The 25995-nt window shown below is 37.2% G+C and overlaps 1 long non-coding RNA gene across 1 annotated transcript; it reads right to left on the reverse strand.

Moving 5' to 3' along the window:
- Nucleotides 1-9554: 9554 nt before the first annotated feature.
- LOC113117274 (uncharacterized) lies at nt 9555-19748 on the reverse strand. The gene is made up of 3 exons (XR_003294144.1): nt 19682-19748; nt 12673-12834; nt 9555-11519 (listed from the first exon to the last, which is right to left on the reverse strand). It is a non-coding gene; the product is annotated as an uncharacterized LOC113117274 (long non-coding RNA).
- Nucleotides 19749-25995: the final 6247 nt, after the last annotated feature.

Genomic DNA, 25995 nt, shown 5'->3' on the forward strand with positions numbered 1-25995 from the left:
AATATGAAATGTTAATGAGTGATTTCTGAAGGATCACGTGACACTGAAAAAAATGGAGTAGCCCAATCATGCTAAAATTCAGATATTTCATCACAAAAATTAATTGCATCCTAAAATATTTCAAAAAGCAAACATTTACTTTAAATTCTAATAATGTTTCACAATATCTATGAGTTTTATGAGAACAGATCACCTTCAGTTATCTTAAATTTTTGTGTCTGCCTCGTGCTAAACTCTGATGAAAACCTAAAAGTGAAACTTTACACTCGCATCCTATTTGTTCACATTTTCATTTTTAGAAAATGTGAAAAGAATGAATACGTGGCTATTTAATGAAGTCTGATTGAAATAAACTTGAGAGATTGTTACGAACTCCTAATCTTGAAACTCTACATGCGTCGCACCTGTTCATTTAATTGTAAGAAATCAATCTCTTGCTGCAAAATCGAGTTAGCTCCCCATCACTGCACACTCAGTCAGGTTAACATGATGAACGCTAATGAGGGGTTATTTCTGTCACTGCTGCGTCAAAGGCTGCGTAAAGTGAGGGGGAGAGAGCATCTGTAATTAAGAGCCATTCGCTTATCATCTTGGGAAAATAATCTCTTCATAATCACCTTTAATATTAATTAACCATCAGTTTTCCTCTGTTTTAAAAGATTACACACTTCCCATGATAAAACATTGTTTTGGGTAATCTTGTATTTTTTTTTTTTCATGTGTATTCTGTCTCATGTTATGTTACAGGGTTCCTATTGATTTGACTATTTTTTTTTCAAGGAGTTATCTTCTTTTAAGGTGACTTTGGAAAACATAAAACATAAATATGAGGCAAAGTAATTTTTCCTGTTCATGGGATGTTTGCATTTCACAAGTCTACCAATTGAGGGAACCAAAGGATCAGTAACCATAATATTCGTTCTTGACATGTCAGAAAGCTTCAAGCAGTTTCAGAAGGGTTTCTGCTACAAAATAAGATCTTGATATGAAACCTGGTTGCCATCCGAGTGTTTGACCATCATAATTTGTGAAGAAAATAATAATAATAATAATAATAATAATAACATAAACAAAGAAAGTTTTAGTTTTTATCGGTCAGATAATTTGTATGAAAAGGACTACATCTTGTTACATTTCAGTTGTTGGTTTAAGTTAATATTTTATAGTAATCATTTGTAGATAAAAAACTAAATTACATTTTAAATATTACCAATGCATTTCTGCCGTGTTGCCAGAGCTAAGAGTTATTTTCCACTTGTTTGCTTTATCTTTACCATGATATCTGTGTTGAAAGTTTGTCAAGTTTGTCACAAGAGCCTAACGTTCTTCAGTTTTGTGTATAATTTAGTCAATACATCTGATATCTCTCGACTATGTAAGACTGTAGTTCAAAGAAGAACTTTAAGTAAATACTGAAACACGCAGTATATGGTAAATTGTATTCATTTCTGCAGTTGGTCTTTGTTGTGAAAAAAAAAACAATATATATATATATATATATATATATATATATATATATATATATATATATATATATATATATATATATATATATATATATATATAATTTTCTCTTTTTAGTAAAATAGGGGTGAAGGAATGAAAAAGTCTAGTTTTAAAGAAGAATGGGCAGGGGTGAAAAAAAGTTTTTTTTTTTTTTAAGTGAAACTTTATGTAAGTTTATTATTATGAAAAAAATAACTATTTTCAAATATTACATTAAATATATTTTCAAAAACATGTTTTACTTTAAAATTGCAAGAAAATCTAAACCATAAAACTAAACAAGCTGTGTTACAAATATGAGGATGATATTTCAAAAAGTGAGTGTTTTAAGTAAGATTTTGTTTGGGTGCGGTACCAAACGTTTCCGCTAGATGAAATTAATAATTTTATTCAGGACTTTTGAATCTTTTTAGTTATTCAGTGTGTGTGTGTGTTCACATGGCAAGTGCTAATTGCTAAATTATCAAAAAGTGGATAACAAGAACCTTTGTAGATTCACGTTCCCCCGTTGTGCAAACAACCTTTGGCTGCTTCACAGAACCACTTTTATAAATACACTGAACACGACCAATGTCCAGCAAGGCCTCAACAGTCTCTTCGACACCTTCATTTATACCGGTGTGAAACAGAGATTGCTGACGGTTTGTCTATGATTGGATTGATTGGATGAGGGTATGTTGCAGCTGGGATGTCTCCACAGGGAAGTAAGGTTAATTAGGAGAAGATGATGAGATTGATGATGGATTGAGGTCTGTAGTGCAATGTAGATACATTCAGGCCTACAGACGACACAACACATTCCCCTGACCTGCCCCGTCAGCCTTCAGCTAACGCAAGCAAACGTGCTGCCTGCATTAATGCTGTTGGCCCAATTCAGCAGCACTAAACCACAATCCAGGTTTGAGTCGTTGTGCTCATGTTGCTAATAGTCCAGCCTTCCAAATGTAGCTTTCACTCACTTGTTTGTACAAAGCTGCCAACACATCAAGCCCTCTTGTATGTTATCTACAACAGCTGCAGCTATATTATATTCATTATGAAGAGGAACTGTCACGTCCGTCAACAGTAAAGGTCCACTTCCAGGACCCCGGCACTCACGCGCTGCTGATGCCGGGAGTGTTTCACCTGAGTTTATGAGCTTTCTCAGCTGCGCTCATGATTCAGATTAGAAATGATTTAGGTGTATCCATATAAATCAGTGGACACACCTTGAGACTAGAGCGTAGGTGAGGAATTTATTGCACATGTTATAGTGCTGGATCTTTTCTAAGAAGAAAAATAATCAGTGTGAGCTCGTCTTTATCTTTGAGCCTTCACAATTGTGAACTGAGCCTCAGCTAAGCCCCGCCTTCACATCATTCTGACCAATCCAACAGTTATTGCCGTTCTTCCATTTTCGAGCTTTCCCTGTGAAAAAACCCCCCCAACAACATCTAAACTAGCTTTTGGCTATTCTTTGCATTTTTTTCTTTCATTTAGCCAAGCTGGAAGAACAGGCTAAGAACCGTTTAAGCAGGTTCTATTAACAGAGGATTTGTTTTTATTTTCCTAGTTTTGAACAATTGTTTGGAATTATCCAAAAATATGCCATCGTGTTGATAGGTCATTTAGAGTAAATTTAATTAGTATTATTTTTCCTTTGCTCTTTAAACAAGTCTTGAGAAGTTCATTTTGTAATCTACATTATGTGTTGCCTTTCATTTTTAGTAGAATTAACATTGTCTCATACATTTGCTCCAAAGTCCATTAATGTTACTTATATAATTCTATATTATGATTCAGGTCATCATTGCATGACAGTAATTAAAATGTTCGTAGTACCATAGTCCTATTTTTTTTTATCCATTTCAAATGAATGTGCCTCATTCACAATTACAGAAAATAACATCTGTCAATACTCCCGTTTTATTGCAACTTCCAACAAGTTCTTCAAAGAAAAGCAGCAGATAAAAATGCTTTGCAAAACCACAAATCACTCAAGTCAGTGTTGCCAAAACTGTGGTTTTACCACGGAATTGGGTTTCTTCTACTCTGTTGCTGCAGGTTGTTGCAGGTTAATACCATCCCTCCGGAAAACACAATTTTGTTGGGGACCCTCATTGGGATAGTTTTTAGTTTAGCTGGTTTTGTTTCGTAGACATGGCTACCCTGACTTCAGCCCATGTAAGAATATTATTCAGTTAATTTTAATCACTTTATGAGGATGTTTAATAATGGCTGTTAATGAAAACCTCCACTTCCCATTCCTATTGGATGTTTACTCTGCATTAACAACAGTAACCAGAGGCGGCAGAGCTTAGCAAAGGGTTAACTGTCACTGTTTGGCTTTATCAACTACATCAACTAAAAGTGTCACTTGATCTAAACAGTTCCTCCTTTAAAGCAATCAACGTTTCTCTGGTGTAATATTTCCTTTTTTTTTTCTATCATAGTTTTGATGAACTGCTTCATATCAAATAATGTACCGCTGCTGGAGTTTTGCATGGCGCAGTGAGCATCCCAAGCAATAAAACAGCACGAGCTTTTGCGAAACGTGTCAAACGGGCTCCCATAACCCTCAGCCGCGCACCTGTGTTGATGTTGCTTCATTTCTCTGATGATGTGTGGCGATAATCAAAAGGAGTTCCTGAACACAGATATGTTCTCTCTTGGCTATTGAGCCATCCACCGCTTCCAGCCATGCACCTGTACCCCTCCTCGCTCCTGCAGCAGCGAGCCGTGTTTTGCTTGGCATTTCTCATTAAAAACTTGCTCAGCTTGACACCGTGGTTTCCTAAGTGAGGCTTTCACAAAGAATCTGTCAGTACAAACACCTGACAGCTTGTTAATAACAGATTTCCACCATAACAATACGGCGCTATTGTCGGCGCTCGGGTCAGACTCGATCTAAGAAACAGAGTAGTCGGAAAATCAACATTTATTCCACACTGGACATAAGGTGGATAAAGTCAGTCTGACTTTGGAAAGACAGCGCATGCCAGCTCGATCTGGATTGGATTGCGCTAACATGACCTCGATGTTCAAAAACATTTATAGAATTTATAACCTTTTTGGGACTTTTTCGAACGGCCTATTTTGGGGCGACGTGACATACTGCTCTGAGCCATAAGTAGAGTCTATCCTCTTTAGCATAGGATTTAATGATGCTTGAATGTGCACTCTCTTACATGTGCGGCCCCTGCCACCAGAAAAGTTTTTGAGAGGCAAGTTAACAGACCGTGAAAAGGCGGCACAGATGGCAACATCCTAGGTGGTAATTATCCAGCACCTCCTCTGGAAAAAAGGCAAGAAAGTAGAAAGTAAAAACACAAGATGGGTGTTACCATCAGGTCAGACTCTGACACCTCTTGCAAGTCAAATCAAATCACCAGGGTCCTGCGGGGACAGAGGCGGGTCTGATGTCACAGGTCACGTCGTCCAATAAGAGGATGATTTCTAGCTTCACTGCTTTACATGCTTGAGAGGAAGTTTTTCCCCTAGTGTTATGTATTCGATGAGCTGGGTAAGCCGGCCATAATAGGAGCATTTATGCAACATTAAAGCTGTTGTTAAGAGCTTAAACGTTTATTTTGGTGCAGATCTATTAAAATTAGAGGTGACGGTTCATTTGAATCCTGTTTGATTTTTGGGGTGGGGGGATTCGATGCATTACAGGGTGATGGCTGTTCCAATGTACAAGTGCCCATGCAAAAATATGTTAATGCTGCCCATATTAGAATCTTTGTCTGGTTGTCATTCTCACATGGGGCACATCAAAGCCATATGACCTGATTTTGCACCTGCTGTCTAATTAAATTTACAAGACAGACACACTCTCCACTCCTGGTGATATACAAATCAGTTTTTATTACCCCGGCCCTGTAATTTACAAGGCAATCGACTGATGTGTGGAGATGGTGCCTGCCAAAGTGGTCCCTCAGAAAAGATATAGAAACTCTCAACACTGCTCCAGTTCTGCTTCTTACGAGAAAGCTTGAGCGGCGTAGATAATGAACTGTAGGGATATATCTGCCTTGTTGGAGAGGGATATATCTGCCTTACTTTAGAGATATAGACTTTTCATGTAATGATGCAATATCCTTGGCACTAACAAAAAAGTGGGATGGTATTGTTTTCTGAAAATGTACTTTGGTTTTATCATAGTTGAATTGATGCTGCTAATTGCACTGAATATATATATATATATATATATCTTGGGGCTCCACATACAGAAAATAATAAGAGTATTCATTTAGCACCATGTTATATTGTAAATTCATACATTATCATACTACAACTTAAAATCGTATTACATAAAAAGAATGTGTGTTCAGTGTGTAAGTAAAATGTTTTACAACTTTTCTTTTCTTCTTTTCTTTTTTTTTTTCTTATATTTGTCATTGATCATATAATTGTTATGTTTATAAAAGTACCATGTCTCATTACCTTCTGACATTACCAGGCATATTTCTTTCAGGATTCAAAAAAAAAGAAAAGAAAAGAAGAAACACTACTTTGTGTATCATATAAATTCTGCTTTGTATCTTGTCAAAGGGCTCAGAGCACAAATGTGTGGCTTGTTGTCAATTAGAATTTGCTCTGATGCTTTTTATTTTAATAATTTATAGTTTAATAAATTGATCAGATTTATCCTCTACTTATCATTCCGAGCAAACAGGCAATAAATCTCTCAGTTAAGTCAGTAAATCCGTGTTATATCTGATTTAAAAATGGCAGGGGTATTTCAATAAAAGACATTTCAACCATCTAAATCCTTTAATTCTGTAGTAACATGTTAAATTCCATAAAGCCATGCAGGCTCAGAGCACATCTCCAATATCTGTGCACTCGGTGCAGATTTGCGATTGCATGTGATTCAGACATGCCCCCGGTCGCAGTGGAGTGCGCTTCTCAGGCAATCCATAATAGATGATGAAATTTGGCAAGCGGTCGAGCCTTATGGTCCATTCTTCCTCCCGCAGCTGCTTGTTTTCCCACAACTCATCTGTGCTGACCAAGTTGTGTGCTGGAGTACGTGTCTGGGTCCGTATGTCACCGGCTCTGCCTTCTAGCGCTCCTCCTGCAACTTTCCATTATTCAACATGTCAGAGGAAAGGAAAGACAGACAGACAGACAGACGTTTAGAGGGTTCCCTCTTTTAGCACACTTACACAGAGAACAGAAAGTTCTAAAGCACACGCAGGTGGAAAGAAGCCTGAATGGCACAGCATGACTAGGAGTGGGTGACTGACTGCATCCCAATTCACATACCTAGACTAATATGGAGTGCCACAAGGATCCGTCCTAGGTCTCTTCTATCTTCAATATACATGTTGCCCCCTGGTAATATTACTTACTCAGCTATATATCTCATAAGAAACCAGATGAAACTTCTAAATTAGACTAATTTAAAAATTTAAAAGATTGGATGACCAATAATTTTCTCCTATTAAATTCGGATAAAACAGAGATATTAATTATTGGACCAAAAAACAGTACACAGAATCTTTGCAATTTGCAACTAGATGGATGCACTGCTACTTCCTCTACAGTCAAAAATCTGTGTGTTATATTAGACACAAACTTGTCTTTTGAAAATCATATTTCCCATGTTACAAAAAACTGCATTCTTCCATCTTAGAAAACATTGCCAAGCTACGAAACATGTTATTTGTTTCTGATGCAGAAAAGCTAGTTCATGCATTCATGACCTCTAGACTGGACTATTATAATGCACTTCTAGGTGATTGTCCTGCATCTTCAATAAACAAGCTACATGTAGTCCAAAATGCAGCAGCTAGAGTTCTTACCAGGTCAAGAATATATGATCATATTACCCCAATTTTACAGTCTCTGCACTGGCTACCTATTAAGTTCCGTATCAGTTACAAATTATCATTACCTACCAATAAGGCCCTAAATGGTTAAGCTCCTGCGTACCTAACTAGTCTTCTACCACGTTGCAATCCATAAGGTCACAAAACGCCGGACTTTTGATAGTTCCTTTGATAGTAAAGTCCACTAAAGGAGGTAGAACTTTTTCACATTTAGCTCCCAAACTCTGGAATACCCTTCCTGATAATGTTCGGGGTTCAGACACACTCTCTCTGTTTAAATCTAGATTAAAAACGCATCTCTTTCGCCAAGCATTTGAATAATGTATCTCATAAAATGTGACTGCAGTTGTATCTGATCAAATGCACATTCTTATTCTTTTGCTTGGGTTAAACTAATTAATTTTACTTTGCTGGAACAGCAGCTACGCTAATGATGTCTCTATTCATTTCTATGTTTTGCCATGGGATTTACATCCCGTGGTAACTAGGATTTACACAAACTCCAGTCTGGATCCAGAACACCTGAGAAGAGATAATGCTGACCATCAGAGGAACTCAGATGATGCTAACCCTGAATCAACAAACAGAACTAACAAATATTGCTACAAGTGTGACTGCATCATATAATAATTGCTATTAATAATGTTCATCGTCTGGTTGACTACGTCTTGTATTAATTTTTCAGAAAAATCCTGTCATATGAGCACAAACTGACAGTCACCACTTATAAGCTACTACTAAATATTGTAGAAACGTCATTTTCTGTAAAGTTGCTTTCTTATGATTTGTATCGTAAAAAGCGCTTTACAAATAAACTTGAATTGAATTGAGCTAACTAACGAAGTATAAACCTTTATTTTATTTATTATTTTTATGACACTGTTTGTATTTGTATTTAAGTCTTAACATGTGGAATTCTTGGCTTTGTGGTTGTGGGCATTATCAGCCAATTTGTTATGAAGCTAGTCCACTAATAATAAGTGAGTGACGTGACATTCAGCCAAGTATGGTGACTCGGGGAGCAGTTGGCAGCCATTTATGCTGCGGCACTCGGGGAGCAGTTGGGGGTTGGAAGCCTTGCTCAAGGGCACCTAAGTCGTGGTATTGAAGGTGGAGAGAGAACTGTACATGCACTCCCCCCACCCACAATTCCTGCCGGCCCGGGACTCGAACTCACAACATTTCTATTGGGAGTCCAACTCTCTAACCATTAGGCCACGACTTCCCTAGCATGCTTGCTTCCACTAGAAAAATTCATTAGAAATAATACACTATCCTAATACGCTCTGCATTTAACCCATCCGAAGTGCACACACACAGAGCAGTGAACACACACACACACTGTGAACACACACCCGGAGCAGTGGGCAGCCATTTATGCTGCGGCACTCGGGGAGCAGTTGGGGGTTGGAAGCCTTGCTCAAGGGCACCTAAGTCGTGGTATTGAAGGTGGAGAGAGAACTGTACATGCACTCCCCCCACCCACAATTCCTGCCGGCCCGGGACTCGAACTCACAAAATTTCTATTGGGAGTCCAACTCTCTAACCATTAGGCCACGACTTCCCTAGCATGCTTGCTTCCACTAGAAAAATTCATTAGAAATAATACACTATCCTAATACGCTATAGACGTTGTTTTTGCTTTTGAGGTTATTTTGAGATGCACTAATATCTCATATACTTTTTAATTGAGAGTGTTTTGATAAAGTTTTGATTAAAAAAACCAAAAAACAATTAATATAAATAACAATTGCCAGTTTTCCAGTTGTTAAACTTAAACTAAAACCAAACTGAAACTAAAACTGTCAATTGAAAGAAAAATCTGGAATTAAATAAAATATAAAATATTACATAAAAATAAATTCAAAGTAGAAAACTAAAACTAAATAAGGAAATTAATTAAACCTAAATAGTTATATGTAAATAAAATAAATAGTAATAACATGTGTTTGTTTGTGTGTGTGTGTGTGTGTGTGTGTTTGTGCGTGCATTTTATGAGGTACAAATTTGCAGTTTAAAAAAATTATAATATTGCGACAATGAGATCATTGTAAGATAAAATTGTCATAAGATCATCATTGTGAAATATAAAGTTATATATAGACATCTGTGAGACAGTTCAAACATTTTCTAAATATATACAATATGTGTGTTTTTCTATATACATAATAAATATACACATCACACGCACATATATTATGAAAACAAAAACTTTTATTTTTGGACACGATTAATCACGGTTAATTGTTTGACAGCATTAATCATTTTTTTCTTTTTTTATTATTTTTGGTCTGGTCCTGCCCAACACATCAACACGGGAGAACTGGACATCAAATGATTTCAAGGGGTCTTCAATATCAGTCATAAACTGAAACCAATCAAAACTGTTGTGAAAGTATACCGAGCACCTATGCCAAAACAAATGAGGTATTGCTCATTGCTCTCTCTCTCTCTCTCTCTCTCACCCAGGAGGTGTTGGCTGATTGATGGCCTGGGTTGAGCCAGTATGGTAAGATGGCTGCGAGATGCTGATCAGCAGCTGTTTTCTCAGAGCGAGGGAAAGGGGGAAGAAGTTTTCCGCTTGCCCTTCAGGCAGACCAGGTGTCTCTAACTCCTCACTGTGTCATCCCCCAATCTTGGCACCGCATTCCCAAACAGGTCCACTTCATTGTTGCGCTTCCTCAGAGATGGGCCCAAATTAATGCACGCACAGTACACCCAGCAGAAGAAACTCCCCAAAAATGTCGCCCAGCGCCTGGGTGTAGGACAGAACGAGAGTTTTTGCTGAATAGAAATGAGAGATGGAGTCAGAGAAAGCCAGAGAGGCACACAGGAGAGCTCCATTTGTTAAGGTGCAGGTGCAAAATTTGAGTGAATGCCAGGTTGCGCTCCTCTTTTTGGTTCCATATTAACACTGTCAGCTTTTTTGTTCATATCTAAATCTTTTTTGACAATGCTGCCTGCTTTCAGTGCCTGCTGCGATTTGCTCATTTGCTGTGTCGTAAAAAGTTCATATTTGTCTAGAAACTAGAAAATTAGCCAGTCATTATGGAAGTCAACACAGAAAGCTTTTAGGAAGTCTTGGTTGGTGCTTGTGCTCAACCGTAGATGAGTGCATTTGAATCGACTTAAGTCGGACTGAAGCAATAATTTATGCTATTTTACTTTAGTCCAAATGAAATCGTACCAGTTCGGGCTACGTATCCCAGAAGCAACATAAACATAAATTGTTGGTAGAGACCACCAGTGCCAACTGTTCTACCATCCACTTAGGCATACAATGCTTTTGGCAAATGCAGTCCAGATCCAGGCTAGACAGATTGCGATTGTGTCATCTATGAAACTTTGCAAGAACAATACTCAAAAACTGGCATTGCAAGAAGATTCAGTTTTTGTTTTTGTTTTTTCATAAAGTAGTGCATCTTTCTATCTAATATAATGCGAGAACACAACAGAAGTTAACCGAGAGTCTCCAAAAAGTCTAATTGCTTTGGACTTTTGCAATTTTGATGATGACAGTTGGTATGGGAGGCGTATGGGCCGCAGTCAAAATTGAATAAAACACAAGGCGGGAGTTGGATGACAGCTTTAAACAGGGCAAGGCCACGAGTCTTCTCTTCTGTCTGTGGGAACAAATGCAGTCCTGCACCAAACATTGGCAGCCGCAGACCACAGCTTGGAGGCAACGGGAGAAAAATAACTTCTGTCAAAAGCAAGAACAAAGGAGAAAACACTCACGCCTGCACTTTACTCCTCATTATTTTGTGATTTCATAATCAAGACAACGGGATCTGATCTGCAAAACCGTGGACAGCTGGTCCGTTTCCACCACCGAGCCTGTTGGGATTTGTAGTTCTTTCTCAAAGACATGTGCGAATCCCCACTGTCCCTCCCCTCGTTCTCGATAACGGCCGACTTTTTCAGGAAACAGAAGGGGTACTCTGTTGTGCCGGGCTCTTATTTCCTTCCTCCGTCGGATAAATAAAACATTGGGCACACTTTGAAGGGCCGGGCAGGGGGAAGTGGAGATTCAAAGGGATTGTTAAGAATCTGGGCTGTGTCCTTGCATGGATTCCCTGTTTCGTTCGCGCGGCTCCGCTGATGCTGCATTGTGGGTCGCAGATTGTGCTGTTTTTTCCAACCCTCAAGTGAGATGTAAAAGCAAGGCACCCATCTGCCATGCAGCCCCTGAAAGCTCTGGCGTGTGGAAAGATAAGGAGATAGAAGAGAGAGAAATGGAGAGGAAGATCACTGCTCTGAACCGTCACCAGACCTCAGTGGTTAAAAACTAGATAATACAAAACTGTGTAAAACCTGTGAAGATATTTTACACATTGCAATCATACTAGGCCCATCTGAGAAAGGAACAAAAAAATATATATATATATAATAATAGTAATTTCACTACCAAGTGTTTTTCAGCATGACATGAAGTGGCTTTAGCTGAAAAATAAATAAAATAAATAATAATAATCCACAACAGCAAAACAACTGAGGATATTAAACTTCATCAAATAGTTACATTTACTAAAAATGGTAATGAAAATAAACAGCTATGCCAAGTAATGTTGTCCATTAGCAGAACTGTGTCATATTGAAAATGTACTTGCGGTTATGATTTATAAACAGCAATTTGTAACAAACTTCTGAGAAATAGTCGTAATTGTGAGAAAGTTGCAGTTATGCAAAAAGCTTGCAATTATTAAATATAGACACATTGTCATAATTGCAAAATGTAAAGTTAGAATTGTGAGGCACAAAGTTAACAAAAATGCAATTTTTATGTTGCAGTAGTTAAACGAAATACTATAGCGGAAGTCATGATCATAGTAAAGTCATAATTGTAAGACATTATGTCATAATTGTGAGATATAGTTATAGTAGATATAGAGCAATTGAGATATACAGTAAAGTCACATTTGTGAGACAGTTTGATTCCAAGAAAAAGTTGCAATTGTAAGAAATATTCAGTTAATAAATATAAAGTCACATTGTGAGATATAAAGCTGTAATTGTAAGGTACAAAGTCACAACTATGCGAAATAGTGAGATAATTGTAATTGTGAGATAAGATATATAGAGTCACAATTATGAGAAATACAGTCATAATTATTTGTCACATTGTGAGCAATAAAGTCTTATTTGTTAAATATAAAGTCACAATTACTTAAAATAAAATCACAGTGGTGAGATACCGAGATTAAGAAACTCTTATGATCTCTGCCAATGATAATAATGATGTCAGAAAGGGAGGTTTCGCCAGCGTTTTTGATCTCCCCAATAAATTATCTTTGAAGCTTCTTCTAAAAGCAGTCCTCATTTGAACCTGAAGTTTAGACAAAACTGGTACCTTGCAGCTGATACTGTCTCTCCTCCATGGTATCCAGTTTGGGATGTGAGGGGGTGGGACTACTGGGCGGAGAGCAGGTTGGGCGGTACTTCCTGTTCACACCTCCCACTCTGCTGTGAGCGAGCACAGGAGTGTCAGCACCCCTCCCCCACTCACAGCTGTCTGAAGACACACACACACACACACACACACACCCACACCACACACACAGGTGCTCAACTCACCTCAAATATTCAATGACAGACAGAGACTGATAATTCTTGCAAATGCTTTAAACCTGTATTCTCAGCACACGCTGCAAGGTGAATACATAATACTTTCATGTAGATTTGTATGTGTGAAGAGGCCATGTTAGGAAGATAACAGGGGTAATTTGACTTTAGAATATTTTAATGTGTTAAAATCATGAGGTGTATCTGGCCATTTAAAATGTGTTCATTATTTACAGTATAAGCTAACCACAAACCAGCCCTACTGATAAGGCTGCATTATTATGACCTAAAGACAAAAGAAAATAAATAAAAAAAAAACTATTTGTGGACTATTCTTCAACCATTCATTTAATGCTATATCATACAGTAAATTAATACACTGACTAAAATGTATTTATACAGTGAGCAAATAAATGTAGTCATTTTAAATTTGTAAATTATTGTAATAGACAGAACGTGTTTCACTGATTCCATTCCATTTCTTTAATTAATCTACACCACAATATTCAGCCCGTTCAGATATGTTAGAAATCCTTGAATCATATTTCAGTCGCATATGAAGAAAGCGGTTTTGCATCTATATTTAACTAAATTAAACGAAACCACTCAATCTAAGCATTTGATATTAGTCTAATTCCACAAATTTAATCTTAACACTGTCCATTATTCAAATCAAGCAGTTTATTTTGTTCCATGTTCATATTATGTATTGTCTTGTATCACATTAGATACATTAAGATAACTTTCTAGTATATTTGTTCATTCCAAACAATATCCAAATTAATTAATTAATTAAATGTACACAATTAGTGTCTCTTAACAATAATAATAGTAATATTTATCATACAAAATAATGATGTGCTTCCTAATCGTTTAGATTTGGGACCTTAAATAGCGCCCCCTACAGAATTCACTGTGTAAATGACAGAAAGGACAATGAAGAACAAAGCGTTCCTTTTCCAAGATCAGATCTTCCTTCAGGCAACGAGGACCTACTTCTAAAACTTGAGACTGTGGGATAAGAATTAAAAACTCTTTCCCAAAGGGAATTGTCTTCATCGTTCTGAAACTGGGAACATCCCACAAGGTCAGATCCATAGACTGAAACGGATCTGAAATACAGAGATTGACTTTGACAAGAGGGCAAAAGAAATGGAGCGAAGAATCTGTCTCAAATAACTAAGAACACTAAGAAGTGCATATCATTGAGCCAAAAGAGACCTACTGGCGAATAGAAAAAAAAAAAAAATAAAACACTCACGGCCCCTTCCAACTGGACAGGTTTTGTTGTGTGATATAGTAAAAAATTAAGGGAAAAAATCAGGAAATCAACAGAAGCATGACACCTCCAGGGACATATTCCCAAATCCCTGTAGGCTTGAACAGAGCTTCCAATATCTAAGACAAAGCAGTCCAGAGATATTTCTCATTAACATAAAAGAAGACCTGGATGAGCCAACTGTAGTAAAATATGCTCAAGCAAATACTTTAATTCAGGCAACATTAATAAACTGCAACCGTACCCATTTGTACTATACACTTGAATGCCCATGTGGATGGCATTACATTGGGAAAAGAAAAGTGAAAGAGAAGATTAATCAACAACAGAAAGACCTTCCTATTTGTCTGATTGAAAAGAAAAAAATTCACTCAAAATGACTGAAGTCTACATATTATTCAAAATTCTTAAGCACCTAATTTATTTTTGATTGAGGACTTGTGACACAATAATGATGGAAGGATCATATTTAGGAGATGAGCAAACATGAACGCCATGTCGTAATTATCAAATTATAGACTTTCTTTGAGTTGGGGGCATGCCAATTAAAAAAATATTATTCCCATTTATCAGATTTAGGAGGCTACAGGTTTGTGAGCCAAAACTATATTTCCCATCACTGTCTTAGAATGGAAGTCAGTCAAAAATACCTATACTGCACGTTCAAAGTTTCGTGTTGGTAAGATTTTTTTTTCCCACAGGTTATTCACACCTGTGCAAAATTCATGCTGTCTAATCAGCATCTTGATATGCCACACCTGTGAGGTGGATAGATTATATCGGCAAAGGAGAAGTGCTCACTAACACAGATTTAGACAGATGTGTGAACAATATTTGAGAGAAATAAGCCTTTTGTGTAGAAAAAGTCTTAGATCTTTGAGTTCAGCTCATGAAAAATGGAGGCAAAAATTGTGTTTATAATTTTGTTCAGTGTGTGTATATATATATATATATATATATATATATATATATATATATATATATATATATATATATATATATATATATATATATATATATATATAAACAGCTATTATAAATGGTTTTAAAATATATTTATTTTAAATTATAATAATAATAATATTTATTGTTCAATAATTTTGGCAGTATTTTTTATTGATAATTGCAAAAGAGGATCTTTAATGTTCAAAAACATAAAAAAAAAAAAAAAAAATCGCTCTTCATTTAGCTTGGTGTCAAAAAGCACAAAATAAACCTGTCTTTGTCAGTAATTGACAAAAAGGGGCGGGGGGAAATATATATATTTTTTCTGACTGAATAATATAATATAATATAATATAATATAATATAATATAATATAATATAATATAATATAATATAATATAATATAATATAAAAATATGGTGATTGCAAAACATGTTATAAATCAGATATAAATATTCTTCATCATACTTCTTCATCATTTGCACTTTCCTTTATAGTCAGCTCTTTAAAAGACCCTTTTAAGACTTTAAGAAGACTGTGTAGCCACAACATTTAGGTTCTAGCAAGGCCTTTAACTTTATATCCATCAAAAGTGCTTTGAAAAACAAAACAAAATATAGTTCAGAAAGACAATAAAAAGTTGTGAAATAACACTAGTGCTCACGGGAAAGAAAGAAAATTGAAGTTCTGTGAATATTGCACTGCCTATCTGAGCTCAGCAGGATCCCAGACTGGCCTGCGGGGAGCAAAAAAGAAACCTTGTAGTTGTTGAAAAGTAATAATAAAAAGAAAAAAAAAGAAGAAAAAAATACAGTGTGGCTCAGAGCCGGTTCCCTTTCTACGGGCATACAGGGAGGGCCAGGCCTCACTGTGAAGATAAATGTCATTTTCAGCACACACACAGGCCTGCAGTGAGAGTGTGTCGCGTCTACTCTTATCATTCCTCACACACACACACACACACACACACACACACACACACACACACACACACGGCTTTCTCTTTCAGGAACAATTAGCTTTATTCTGGGACTGGGTTTCTGAAATGTTATTCAGTGTGGTGAACTGGTTATTATATCACACAGACTGCAGCTGAGTCAATAATTCTATGTGAAAAGAAGAGTGGGCAAAGAAAGAGAGAAGAAAGGTAGAAATAGAGAATGAGTATTGTTTTTTAAATTGATCAAAGTACTTTTAGAGGGATTCGTGTGACACAGGTTTTGAAAGAGAGAGCTTGAGATTTGTTTTAACGACATATTATGCAGTGTTGCATTGGAGCTTCAGTAAGTAAAAATTAACCCAAAAAAAGCAGTAAAACTGCATCCGTTGTATATGACATGACAATAGCAGCAGCATGGCTTGTAAAGGAATCCCTGTATTCGAAGGGGGAATATGAGCCTCATTTAGATTACATGTAAAGTAAAACATTGGCATAAAGTCTGGTCTAGTCCACTAAACAGCTAAGAACTACATATTTAGGCAAGAAGAGACCATCTTGCCTAACATGTAAAACAAACAGTTACAACTAAAATGAAGTACTTCGGGGGGTTTTATGCACTATTAAATCTGAAGGTGAATTAATAATGTAACAATTTCAATGGTTGTACAGATTAAACTGAAAAAAAATATTTATTTACCCCCCCCCCCCCCCAGACATAACATTGTAATAATGTTTAATAACACTACTATTTTTACTGTATTTTTGATCAGTTAAATGCAGCCTTGGTAAACATGAAGGCTCCTTTTAAAATCATTAGAAAATGTAACCGCCATTTTTGAATATTAGTATATTACTTTTACTGTACCTGTAACAGTTATCATATATCTCCTAATTCTCTACAATAATTTCTAAGGATTATATAAGAATCTTTATAGCTACAGTAGTTTATGACAGCCAACTTGGTGGTGATATCTCAGCAACAATAACAATGATATATCATTAGAAAACTGAGACTTGACATTAAACTTTAAAACATAAAGTTTTAAAAACATATCCTAGCTACGAAACTCTTGTATAGATTCGGGGTTAAGAAATTTGATGTTGAAATATGAAACCAGATATAAGTTCCTGATCAGAAGCGTGATTGTTATTGATTGGCGAAACAAAGCTATTTGAGATTTTAAAGAGAAATTGCATTGAAGCTAAAGATGCCTGCTGGTCAAATCACTGTAGAAAAAAAAGTCACCCCAAACATACATTAAGACAACATTTACAAACCAATTGAAAATATTACAACCTATTCAATGCAATTAACAAATCATCTATTCCTGTAATGAATAATGAAGCCTTGTATACTGAAATTGTGTGACTTTTGTGCTCTGAATCATAGTTCAAAACAAATGATTCGAAAAGGTTTGAAAGCATTGCAAAGCAGTCCTTCAAAAAACACCAATCAATATCAGCTCAGCATTTTTTTCTGGCGTATAAACTTACCTAACTGCCAGAAAACACATAGCAGCCAGATTGAGTTAGTATGTGATACACACCTGACCGTGTCCAAAGTTGAGACTTTCAGTAAAACAGAAATACCTATAATGCAATCTGGATGCTTATTAAACCCAGAGAGGCTCATTACACACTTTTCTGTTCCAGACAGAAGAGCCAGATGGAGCTCTGTACACACTGTACAAATGTTACACCCTTTGGGACTACTGCCCAAAAACATACACATACACCTTTTTTGGGCAGGTAATGAAGGAGTTGCTGGCCCCCGTGCTCTCCCCTGGTCTCTACACCCCCTCCCCACCAGGAGCTGGTCAAAATGCCAGCGCGGTCCCCACCTGGGAGAAGCCAACCCTGTGGCACCTGACGGGCCAACGTCAGTGTCACACCAGGCCCGGAGCGCTCACCCCTGACGAGAACACAATGGCATGCAGCCTGCCGGCAGACACGGGCAGGTACAGATAATATTGTTAATCGTGCAGAATGGCAAACAGGCCTCTCAGGACAAAGAGGGATGGTGGTGCAGCGATTGGAGAATATCCCCTCTTCTATTTTTTTCCTCCTTTCTCGCCGTTTAAGCACAGAAAATTTCATTTAGCTATTTTCCACCTCACAGCGTCTATCAGCCAAGGTGTTTGGTTCTGATATACAGGAATTGAGAGTTTTGCCTTTTACAGCGGGGTATGAATCACAGAAAAATATGCACGCTCCCCCCCACCCCCTCATCGGTTCTCATCCCCCTCTCATTTTTAATCTAACTCGGGCAACAATGAGTGCACATTGCTCCAAAATCTCGACATTGTTTCACTTCTGTTTTCATTCGTCTGGAAACTAGGAGATATTCTACGGGAGTGCTTTGTAAAATGAGATAAGCACATTTCTTTCCCCTACAAGCATGTTTAATTTCTCATATATTTTAAAGAGGCTAAATGGCCCCATCTGGGATTGCAGAGCATCATCTACTTATGTTTCATATTTTGTGTCGCATCCCATTAACATCGCATAAAAAAAAGAAAAGAAAGCTTCTTTTTCTAATCTTTTTATACACACAATAAATAGACGTCCGTATCCTCTGCGTTGAATCACAAAGCAATGTAGAAAAAAGAAAAAAAAAACCCAAAGGGATTATGGGTGAGATCAACTTCTGTAAACTGTGTTTAAATGGCTTTTCGAACTTTCGAGAGAGACATAAATTAGACGCTTAACCTATTCCAGAATTGTTGTGAAGGATGTTCGAATAAAAAAAAAAAAAAAAAGGGGCTGCTTTCATAAGACTACAAATAATCAAGGTCATGATAAGGTGTCTGTGGAGTCAAACTATTATTACTTGCACACAAAAAGAAAGTTGTTTTTGAGATCTCTCTATGAACTTGAGTTCATAAATTGGATTTGATGAAAAGAGTCACAGCGTTTAAGTGTTTAAGTGTTAATAGGTTAGCAGTAAAATAAAAGTGTACATTTAAAATATCAAATAGTAACATTTTTCAGAACAGACAAAAACTGCAAATAGAGATTTTTTCATAAGATTAAACAATGTAGGTCATGATAAGGGCACATTTGCACATGTAGAGTAAAAATTGTATTACTTGTGCACAAAGCAGAAGGGCATCTTTTGAGATCCCTGCACTCAAAAGTGAAAAACAAAAACTTGTTCACAAATAGTTGTTGAAAGAGTCACAGCAGAGTCGTACATTTAATATATGTCTAAATGACTGTTTGTATTAAAGCCCAATATACACCTCTGATTAAAAATAAATAGATATATTGTGAAATAAAGTTTAATTTGAGAAATAAAGTCACACTGGGAGAGTCACATTTATGAGAAACAAATTTATAAATAAAGTGAAAATTTTGTTTTGTCACAAAATGAATACCAACTTTGTCACAGTTGAGATTTTACATCATAAAACTTTGCAGTTTTTTAAAGCGACATATGATGCGAATGTTACAAGCTCTTGGTGCTAGAAGATCTGTAAAATTGCAAACACTAAAGTCTCAAATCCAAAGAGATATTCTTTATAGATTCGGCTCATACAGCTAGTTCTAACACACTCCCACATGTCTATGTCTCGATTTGGGAAAGATTTGCATAACACTGCCCAAATGTTCAGGCAAAGAAAGAAGGTGTACCTTTTATTCTCATTGTAGTATTGTTGTTGCCGCGCTGCCATGTTGTCGAGACACTGTGTGAAAGCGAAACTACTTTGTTTGTCCTTCCAAAAGAGGATGATATCCGCTTTGTCATGACTAGAGCTGATCTGTGCTGGTCGCTGAGGAAATACATCAACTTCGGGCTGTGGATCAGCTTTCATATGGACAAAGCAGAGTCTAGCCCGTGGTCATCACATGTGGTTATAACCTCCGCTCATTCAGCTCACCGTGTGTGATGCTGTTTTTCATTGTGAAAGCAAAAGTACTTTGTTTGACCTTCCAAAAGAGGACACAACTAGAAATCAGTGGTTAAATTGTATTTACAACACGGTTCCAGAACAGTTCAAACCAAATATTCAGGACTGTTTCCTGATCTGTTGGCTGTTCTGACTCACAGACTGTATGTTTTTTATATTTAAAGAATTTGCCACTGATGATTCAAACGTGAGTTTTGAGCAGTGTAGAGCAGTGCTTGTTGTTTGTAGTATCTACAATCACAAATGCAGGCATGGCACGATGCAACGCAATGCATAAAAAGGTAGTACAAGTCATTATAATCAGTAACTATGTCCCCACTGGATGCAACAAATGCTTCGATTATAATGGGTTTTATTGGTTTTGTCTGGTCGTGCTGAGAGATGGCATCACAGTATGATGAGGGGCAAGAAGTATTCAGCCAATCACAATGCACTGGATAGCGGGCCAATCACAGCACACGTCGCTTTTCAGACCGATGAACTTTGTAAAAATCCCATTTCAGAAAGGTGGGGCATAGAGGAGATACAATAATGTACAGTATGAGGAAAATAACATGGTTTTTTTTAAAACCCCATGAACATTTCATTTCACCAAATACACCAAATAATGTTATTTTTAGCAACATCATGTGACCTTCTTGAACCTGACACTCAAACACCAAAACCTCACACCAAATCTGCAAAACCATAGGCTAATTCCCAGCCTTTGACTCAGTTTTCGACTTCATAAAACAGTTTTTGCAAACACAACGCAGTTCTCTATGTAACACAAAAACCTAACATTAATTAATATTATGGCAAAGGTGTTTGCAAATGTTTGCTTTTGAGATGTGTTTTTGATATTTTGAATGTAGTGCTTAATTTTGCAAGAGATGTGAAGCATTTCCCATTTTGTGTGTGCAATTCTTAACAAAAAGAGGCAAAGTTTTGAAAATGTAAGCAGTTGAAAAAACAAAACAATTGCAAGAACATTGTCAGTCACAAATATGATATATAATGTAATAATGTGAGATCTAAAGTCACATTGCAAGACATAAAATTGCAGTTGTGACCAAGTCACAATTTTGAAATATAAAGTCGTGGTTACAAGGAAGCCAAGCCCTTGTAAAATTGGAAATGGGATTAAATAAAGTATCGCAATTACAGGATATAATTATAATGTGAGATAGAAAGTCACATTGCAAGATATAAAGTCATAATTAGGAGTTGTAAAGTTGCAATTACAGTATGTCCAACCTTATCATTTTCTTTACTTTGAGACGCAAACAAGCTTCTATCCTTTTATACTTTATTCATATGTACATTTTTTCAAACATATGAAGCTAACAATGGGATAAATTATTTTCTATGCACAAACTACATTATCTTCGAAATTACTTATATTATATCCAAAAACACAGAATCCTTTTTTTTTTTTTTATATAATGACTGAAGCTTAATTTTATCAACATCTCCCACTTATTGATTTAAAAGGGGACCCCTGTAGCTCTTGGAAACCCAAACTGAGGATGGCTCTTTTGTGCCTTATTCTGTCAGAGCTGGGCGGTATGGACTGGGTTCCTGTTGCTGGCAGACACCATGGGCCGCAGATTGAGTGACAGCAGCAGCAGTCCTGGTACATCTGGGGTGTGATTGGAGCAGGGAGCTGAGCAGAGGATGTGTCACAGACAGCACTGCATCACAGAGCCCCAATCTTTTACACCTGACAGCATCCATATTCATGCACCCCGACTCCATCTTTTGCCAGACGTGGTAAGTGTAGCCTGCGTTCCCCAATCAGAGATAAAGGCATGCTTGCTAAAAGGCTGGAATGCGTTCTGCAGATGGCTGTTTTGCTGTGACATTTTTAGGTGTGAGGAGTAGAAACACTGACAAGAAAGGTTTTCTTTTTGTGACAGACTCAGTGTTTTAAAGGTAGTTATGAATAGATGGGTGAGTTGCAAAGATCTTGCATTTTAAATTTAAATTGTAAAATTATACCTCCTGTTTAAAGGGGACTTCTCCTCGAAAAAGGAAAATTCTGTCATTAATTTCTCACCATCATGTCTTTCCAAACCCGCAGGACCTTCATTCATCTTCACAACACAATTTAAGATATTTTTGTTAAAATCTGAGAGCTTTCTGAAACTCCATAGGCAGCAAGGGAACTCCCACTTTGAAGGCCCAGAAAGGTAGTAAGGAAGTTTTTTTGTTTTCTTTGTGCACAAAAAGTATTCTCATAGCTTCATAACACTGCAGTTGAACAACTAATACCACATTGACTATTTTAACGATGCCCTTGCTACGTGTCATTTACATTGCTCTCTATTGAGGATCAGAAAGCTCTCAAAGATGAACGGAGGTCTTACAGGTTTGGAGTGACATGAGGTCGGTGAACTATCCCATTTTTTGACCCCTTTAAAAAAAAATCTGACTAATAGCTTAGGATTGCATATGTATAAATGCATTTCAAATGTGCTGGGACAACTGTTTCTATGACCAAGAGAAATTCATGACAGACAGTGACGGGATGATGTGTTTGCATACTCTAATTTGCACTATAGTTTCGCATCTGCTAGAATAGACATCAGATGGCTCTTCAATCTTGACTCTTTTGCATTGAAACGTTACACGTCTCTGACAAACACACAAGCCTAACAAGCCTACCAAACAAAGCAAGCTGAGGAGTAAGGACCGCCATAGCACGTCTGCGTTGACCTTAAAACGAAGAGCTCGATGCAACATCTGGTTCATCAGCTGGATCCTATGCATCAGCGGGCAGAGGGACACACTGGGACAGGTTTGGCGGCTGCCTTTGACAGCAACAGTTAATTTCCAACATAATCAATTTATGTGGAGCTCCATAATAACCATCTGTGTGCTGCAGTGGAGACTGAATTTCCGAGGAATGACGCGTTTCTTTTCAAACGCCTCGGCCAGGAGAAAGACAAGTCCAGCTTCGCCATATGGAACTATACGCTCTCTGTGTGGGCTTTTCTATATGCGAAACTGTGCCTGTGTCAACGGCTTGTGTTTTCATACAACAAGTTTAACAGATGCAGCCAGAAATTTAAGTCCTCAAAATATTCTTGGTTTATAGTGCTACACAATTCGAAGGCAAAAATAGAAACACCTCGCCAGTGTGGCTGTGGCCTCTAACAAGGTTACTCCTTATGGTAACTTGTGACACACACCCTCTCCCTCACCTTTGATGTCAAAATGTAGCGAGGAACGTGCCACTCACACGATTATGGATTCACCTCCCTGAGCCAATTACACCAGGGATGTCATGGCTGAATGCGAAGAGCAGCTCACGTACAGACACGGACAGACCCGGCTGTGCGATACTAAAACTGAATCCCACTCACTGCCCTCTGACCCCAGCGCATGCTATTAAAATGGCAGGCATAGCAGGGTAACGGCTAACTTCCATGCACACTTCGACCTTTATCCAAGGGTGAATAGGAACTTGGCTTGTATGGTCTTCGGGAAACATTTTTTTTTTTGCATAAAGAAAATATGGAAGTTTAAAATAAATGAAGGTCAATGTCATAAAGAAAAACAAGTTTGATCCAAAGCCTGCATCTTTCGAGATTAATGTGTGATTTCTGGATGAAGCAACTAGAACTGCATTAGTGGTCCACTCTGGATGCCTGGTATCTGAATTACAATGTGCCAAACTCCTTTTTGAACATAGTTAAAGGAAATTGTCAAACAAAAGGTTTCTATGTGCCTAAATGTTCAATAAGCTTTAAGGCTTGACTGAAAAAATGGCAGATAGCAGAAAGGCTTCTCAGCACAGTTATCTGATTGGCTATTTGGGCTGTCAGTCATCTGTCCAAAGGTCAGATGCGGCTTTGTTTCTCATAATTGCAATTTTTTTCCTATTGCAATTTTTTTATTTGATATATTATTTCATCTCAATCCTTCATCATGCATGAACAGAATTCTGTAAGACAAGATTAACCTCTTTTCTTCATCATCAAAGATAAATTTGATCATCATTAAAACAGTAACCTAACCGAGCCTTCGCTAAGCCAGGCCTTAAACAGTCAAGACTAATCCTTCATTATCAGCTTTAGCCATTTCATGATCTCAATACTTTTTTGCTCTTTTATAATGTAACTATGTGGAGAAGAATTTGTATTTTTAAGCTTAATTTTATAGAAGTTCTCCAAAAAATAAAATAATTTATGTAGATGTTGTAGAACAGAAAAATGTAATTTGGCATTTATTGTTTGAATTTCTTAAAAAATTTCAAAATTTGAAAGTTGGGACCATGTTTCATACCAGAAGTAAAGTGCTCTGTGTTGTATCTTGGCATGCTGTCAGTTTTCCCTTTGTTCCACAATGTATTTTTCACTGCATGAGAACATAATGTGTGGTGTGAGAGCGGCAAGGCTTGTCGGACATAGCAATGGTAATGAAGCAGGACAGTTCTTTGTGAAAGGTCAATTGAGATTAAACTGTCCAACTCAGCAGTGTACAGGTAGGTTCATGTATTTTGCTATGACATGAATGAAATTCTGCGACTTCCACCAGATCTGGCAACTGAATCGGATTATTTTTTTTTTTTTTTTGTAGCCTTTTGCCGCCATTCACAAATTCATCGATCCATCAGAAAATAGTGATACTTTCTGAATGCCATTTCATCAAACAAAATCATGTTACCTATGTTACTTCCATAGTTAGAGGAGCACAATGGCCATTTTGTGCATTTTTGCCAAATGTGACACATGGAGTGCCGTGTGTCCTTGTGAAACCTGCAAACACACATTCCCTTTTTCCCTAATTGACATGCGAAGAATCCCAGCAGCTGGGAGGCTTTCTGTGAGCCCTGGCACAACCCTGGCCACCTGGACATAATAGCCATCAGCTGCCACCATCACCAGAACGCTTTGTCGGCACCGCATTACAATATTCCCCCCCTTTATTTATCTCACAAGGACTGCTGCCATTGTCTGTTCTCTTCTGGCTGGGATGAAAGAGAAGAGAGACAGACTTCTGATAAGCAAGATGCGTTTCTGAACGTTTGATTACATGTGTACCAGCCCAATGCATTTGAATACGAGATTCTTCATATCAGATTCTACGTGCATCATACACTGTTGCTCATAAATCTAATATTACGTCCAGAGGAATTACGGTCTCTGTTTGTGTGAAAACATATTGATTTCCTCTTTCTCATCTGGCATTTAGAACCTGACACATTTCCTCCTCATCTTTAATTCAGGAATCACTTTCGCTCTCTGCTTTCCAATCGCAATCCTTTGATTCTTCTCCTACTTCTCAATTCTTTATGGAGCTCTGCATTTCAAAGAGTTCACCATCTTTTTCAGAGGCAGAGCGCAGGCCAAGTCTTCGAATGAGACTGCCCATCTGAGGTTATCTGGTTTCAGCAGGGGCTTGCTCATCTCCAATTCAGGTCGTCCTCAACTGCACAAGGGGACATAAAAGCCAGCATGGGCGCATCTTGTGATCCCAGTAAGCCTGGCTGTTAAAAGGCTTGATCAGTCGGGCATCCACCTGGACTGCCTGACCCTGGCACGAGTGCCAGAGAGGCATATAAATGCCAAAGAAGAAAACATGTGCATGAGCTTAGTGTGGAGGAAAAGCAAGATATGCTTTTGGGTCAGAGACAAAAGGCTGTCCATGTTAAAGATATGGATGGATAGATAGATTACAATTGTATTTGCAGGTGTAGATAGAGATTAAAACATGTAGAAATGTAGGCTGTACTTGGTGCTTTCATATTATTTTGAATGACCTGTATAGTTATATTTAAATGTATGCATATTAATTATTAAAAGCATTAAACATTTGAAATTTATTTTCTGAAGTATTTATTATTATTATTATTGCAGCCCTGACATCATAAAAAGATTAACATTATGTATTTGTTTGTTTATTTATTTATATGCTTGTTTCAGAGTAATGCATTGAAAAACTAAAAACATATATATATTATAAAATGACATTTTATTGTAGTACTGCAAATTTATATATATAAAAAGAAAAAGAAAAGTCATGTGGTGCAACCACATTGGGGGAAAAATA

Source organism: Carassius auratus, chromosome 17 (assembly GCF_003368295.1).
Source record: "Carassius auratus strain Wakin chromosome 17, ASM336829v1, whole genome shotgun sequence".
NCBI lineage: Eukaryota > Metazoa > Chordata > Actinopteri > Cypriniformes > Cyprinidae > Carassius > Carassius auratus.